We start from the raw sequence: 6,000 nt of genomic DNA, 5'->3' as shown, positions 1-6,000 counted from the left end.
AGTGACAGTTTGTGTACTCGAACTAATTGTAATGTTACTGGTTATTAATAAAAGCAGGGGCTGACATCCCCACCCGTTAAAAAAAAAAGCAACAAAGAGAAATATTTCTACATTAGTTTTACAACTGGTTGAAAGTATTTGAAAAATAAGTTTATCAATATTATAATTTACAATATCAAATTTAGTTAAATAAAAATTTTTAAATTAATATTAAAGTTCATATATCATCAATTTCAACTTCACAGTACACTTAATTCAAAAGGAATAGAATATTATTCTTTATTTCTATATCAATTGCCTCATATTGGCTTCTCCAAATGATCTTGTTTCATTACTCTTTAAATCATATTCCACAGCGAAGTCGATAGTACAATCTTATGCATATCCTAATAATCCTTAGTGACTTCTAGAAGTTTTTTATATGAAACTAAGAGTCTTACACACTGTTGTCATAATTTTTTAACTTCATGAACCTATAAACTTATAACTATATTTCAACAATAAATAGCAAAATAATTTTGATCAATGCAAGTAGAATGTATATGTAGTCATGTTGTACTAACCTAAAATTATTCTATATAGACATTACTCTGAAGTTGTTTAGGATAATGAAAATATCAAAAGAGATTTGAAACAGGTCATAATGTAACAATTATTCAAGTCATGTTCAAGTATTCAGCAAATCTTTTATGAACTGTCTCCAACTCACCAGTTGAAAAAATTTTAAATTGCCAAAAGAAGAAAAAAAATACATTCAGCAAATGCCATCAGTAAGTCATATAGATAGTTACCTCGAAAAGAATGTGATAGTAAGATGACATTGATCGCATAACCATCATTATTGATATGCCTAGAATAAGTTTTTAGATGGACAATGAGAAAAAGAAGAATTTAAAAAAAATAATAAAGTATTACAGATTCACCAAGATCCCAACAAGTAATTTAAATCGTCGGGTTTCTTGTGAAATTTTCAACTGAGTATATATATTTTCTTTAAAAAAATCCTATAACCATAAACAACAAAAAGAAAAGAAAAAGAAAAAGAAAAATTTTCAGTAGAAATTTGAATCTCTAGATTTTTTGTGAAACTTTCAGGATGTACATCATTATTTTTTGAGTAAAGTGATATAATGATGACCAGCAAGAGAAAGTTAAATGTAATTGAGATTAAGCTAATTAATTTTACAAATAACTTGAAAGAATATGCATAAAAATGTTCATTAATATTCTAAACCAAAATATTAAATTTTATAAAAATTACAATCCTCAAATTAAAATTAACTTCCAGACCTATGGACATAAAACAATATTTAAATGATCAAAAGTGAAATAGTTTGACCGTTGCATGCAGAATATATATTCTATCATAATGTCCTAACTTTGGATTATTTGTTTAAACACCACTCTAAAGTTGTTTGGTATAATTAAAATATCAATGGAGATTTAAATCAAATCACAGCCTAACAATGATATTGTCCATGATTGATATAGCAAGCCTTCTAAACAAATTTTATTAAAATGAAATTTGTTAAGAGATCAGTCAAAACTATCAGAGCATACAAAAACACAAATTCTATAGTTGACCTTATAATTAATATATCCCACTTCTTATTGTCAATTAAATCTAAGGTTAGAAAAATTAGAAATAATAGTTGAAATATAATCATATATAATGTTAAAAAAATAAATTCAATTATTGATCTCATGAAAAAGAGGTTGGGGTCAAATTCATAAGAATTAGGATCAAATTTTCTCAAAATTTCTTCAAATTCTTAGACATGATAGAGATCCAATAAACGAAGAGGCAAAAAATAAAAATATGTATACTGATTTCATTTTTTAGCATTTGAAGACATGTTCTAAGAATCAACAAATCATTAACAGAACAATCTTTCAATTATCAAATGAAGAAAAAGAAATTCACTCAAAAAATATCAACTGACAATTCATAGTAATATTTACCTAAAAATGATGTGATAATAGGACGGCATTGGTCGTGGAGGCACTATTACTGATATACTTATTCAACATTTTTACATAAATCATGAGGAAAAAAAACTCTGAAAAAATATAACAAATTGTGACATATTCGCTAATGTCCCAAAAAATAATTTGACTCTCTAAACTTTTTGTAAACCTTTCAGGCTGCACATGTGTATTTATTGAGTGAAGTGCTATAACCTCAAGCAACAAGAGAAAGTTAAAGGTAATTGAGATTAAGTTAATTAATTTTGCAAATAAGTTGAAGGAATATGCATAAAAAAATGTTCATTAATCTTCTAATTCTGAATATTAAATTTTGTTAAAATTACAATCCTCAAATTGATATTAAAGTTCATATATTATCAATTTAAGCTCACAATACATTTATTCTAAAGTGGTCAGAACGTGATTTTTTTATGTTCACAATTATATTATTTTCTCCAAACAATTATATTTGCATTACTATTTGGATTATATTTCATAGTGCATTTGATGTATAGAATCGTGTGCATATCTTGATAATTCTCAATAGTTTCTAGCAGTTTCACAACCTAACAACTATATTGTCTACACTAGAAGTAACAAATTTTTTAAGCCAACTTTATTAAGATAATTTATGTCATATAAGATATGAACAAAAACAAGTAAAGCTTGCAAAATTACAAATACAACAGATGCCCTATTGCTGGTATAACTAACTTCTCAAAATTAGCCCAATCTAAGATTAGAAAATTTAGAGATGGTAGTTGAAAAGCAACCATATGCAATTTTTGAAAAACGAATTCAAACACAGCTTTCAGGAAAATAGACTTGGTTTGTACGCAAATATTAACTCATAGGAATTTGTGTTTAATTTTCTCAAATTTCTGCCAAATTTCTAAGTACCGCTAAGACATAATGAACATAAAAGTCAAAAAATAAGAGAAGTATGCTGATACTTTTTTAGTATTTTAATACATATTCAAGTATTTAGTAAAACTTTGATAACTGTTGTACTATGTGCAATCGTATGCATATATTAATAATTCTCAACAGTTTCTAGAAATCTTTTATTTGAAACTAATAGCAGGAGTTTTCTCTCCCTCTTACTATAACTTTCTAACTTTCTAGACCTATAGACATAAAACACTATTTTAACGATCAAAAGTGAAACACTTTGACCATTGCAAGCAGAACGTATATTCTATCACGATGTCTTAACTTTGGATTATCTTGTTTAAACACCACTCTTAAATTATTCGGTATAATTAAAATATCAAGGGATATTTAAAACAAATTACAACTTAACAATGATATTATCCATGATAGGTATAGCAAGCCTTTTAAACAAATTTCATTAAAATAAATTTTGTTATATAGGTGATCAGCTAAAACTAGCAGAGTATGCAAAAACACAAATATTGTAGTTGGCCCCACTGCTAATATATCCCACTTTTTACTACCAATTAAATCTAAGGTTAGAAAAACTAGAAATAGTAGTTGAAAAAGAGTTATATACAATGTTAAAAAAATTCAGTTATTGATCTCGTGAAAAAGAGGATTGGTTAGTACCAAACCAATAATTTGTAAGAATTGAGATCAAATTTGACATAACAAAGATCCAATAAATGAAGAGGCAAAAAATAAATGATGTATACTGGTTTCATTTTTTAGCATTTAGCATTTGAAGACATGTTCCATTTACCAATAATCAACAAATCATTAACAGAACAATCTTCTAATTATGAATGAAAAAATGGTAATCCAATCAACAAATACCAACTAACAATTCATCGTAATTTTTAGTAAAAAGGAATGCGATAATAATACGACATTGGTCGTGGAGGCGTTATTACTGTTATAGTTAGTTGAAATTTTTATATGAACTATAAGAAAAAGAAAAGTTCTCAAAAAATATAACAAGTTATGAGATATTTCCTAACGTCCCAAAAAATAATTTGAGCTCTAAACTATTTGTGAATCTTTCAAACCGTACATATGTATTTTTTGAATGAAGTGCTATAACCTCAAACAACAAGAGAAAATTAAAGGTAATTGAGATTAAACTAATTAATTTTACACATAAGTTGAAGGAATATGCATAAATATGTTCATTAATATTTGAATTCCGAAAATCAAATTTTGTTAAAATTACAATATGCGATCCTATTTGCATTACTATTTGGATTATATTTCATAGTAAAATCGATTTGTATAATCTTCTGCATATCGTGATAATTCTCAATAGTTTCTAACAATTTCACGACCTAATAACGATATTGTCTATGTTGGATATAACAAATTGTTTTAAACAAAATTTATTAAGATGATTTATGTTATATAGTAAATGAGTTAAAATAAGTGAGATATACAAAAATACAAGTACAACAGTTGCCCCCACTACTGGTATAACTAGCTTCTCAATATTAGCTAAATTTAATATTAGAAAATTTAAAAATGGTTGTTGAAAGGCAGTTATATGTCATTTTTGAAAAACGAATTCAAACATAGGTTTCATGAAAACTAGAGTTAGTTTGTATGCAAATACTAACTCATTGGAATTTGTGTTGAATTTTCTCAAAATTTTTGTCAAATTTTTAAACACCACTAAGACATAATGAACATAAGAGTCAAAAAATTAAAGAAACAAGTTGGTACTTTTTTAGCATTTTAAAACATGTTCAAGTACATAGTAAATTTTTTATAACTATTGTGATGTATACAATCGTATGCATATCTTAATAATTCTCAACAGTTTCTTGAAGTATTTTGTTTGAAACAAATAATAGGAGTTTTCTCTCCCTTTTACTGTAACTTTTAAACTTTCTAAACATATAGACATAAAATAGTATTTTAGCAATCAAAAGTGAAACAGTTTGATTATTGCAAGCAGAATATATATTCTATCATGATGTCCTAATTTTGAATTATCTTGTTTAAATCCAATTCTAAAGTTGTTTGGTATAATTAAAATAGGGTTATTATCATTTTACCCCCCTAACCTTTATAGCTACTATCACTTTACCCCATAATGTTATCTTTTAGTCAGTTTACCCATTTCCGTTAGCCAACTCATTGTTACTAATTTTTAAGACCAAAATACCCTTAAGCTTTGAAGAACTTGTTTCTTCTTTTTTTTTCTCATAGTATTTGCAACTGTCTTGATTTTTTTTTTAAATTCCTTTTCTCTTAAAATGATATCCAACCTTTTTTTATTCTCTTTTTTCTTAAATAGTTCACAAATCCCTTAAATTTTAAATTTTTTTATTTCTTATTTTATTCTCTTAATTTCTTGTCTACTCTACCAACAAGGTTATAATATAAAATTTTTCTGGACATGTTTATATTTTTCGTAAGTGTAAAAAAATCATCTAGAACTTCTTATACTAGAAACTATTTTTTGCTTTTTTCATACTGATAGATCCTTTTTACAAACTTTCAAAAAAATTTTGAAATTTCATATACCAAGTGACAATGAAGAAGATTAACGACTGTTGTTAGATGCTACCACCAAATAAAAAAAATTTCTATTGACCTTGAATGTATTCTCAATATCAAGTTTAGCTCGCTGTTACATATACATAAAGCATAATCATTATTGTCTAGTTGGGACAAAAAAAATCATCTACTATCTGTCATTAGTGGGAATCCATCAAAATTAATAACAAAATATCATCAATTCATCCAGAAAGAAAAGAACAAAACATTATCTTCAAATTGTTGACCATTAGAAACATCATTTTTTGCCAACTGGTATGCTGGACTTTGAAGCAGCACTTGACGATCCTTGACTGGATAGCAAATGAACTCTATATCTAGTTTGCACCTTGTGAACCTAAAAGAAGATGTGAAAATATGAAAAAGCATACCCGTACAACCAACACTACATCACTGGAGTTTATTAAATTGCACAAGGCTTCAATATTCTAACCCGATTTCCAGCATTGTAGTTTTTACTGCTTGAAGTTCTAAATAGAGCTCCGGTCATAATATCACCACTTGTTTTGTCACTCATAATATCAGTACTTGCTTTCTCAC

Source organism: Coffea arabica, chromosome 4e (assembly GCF_036785885.1).
Source record: "Coffea arabica cultivar ET-39 chromosome 4e, Coffea Arabica ET-39 HiFi, whole genome shotgun sequence".
In the NCBI taxonomy this organism is placed as follows: domain Eukaryota; kingdom Viridiplantae; phylum Streptophyta; class Magnoliopsida; order Gentianales; family Rubiaceae; genus Coffea; species Coffea arabica.
This window is presented reverse-complemented; position numbering follows the sequence as displayed.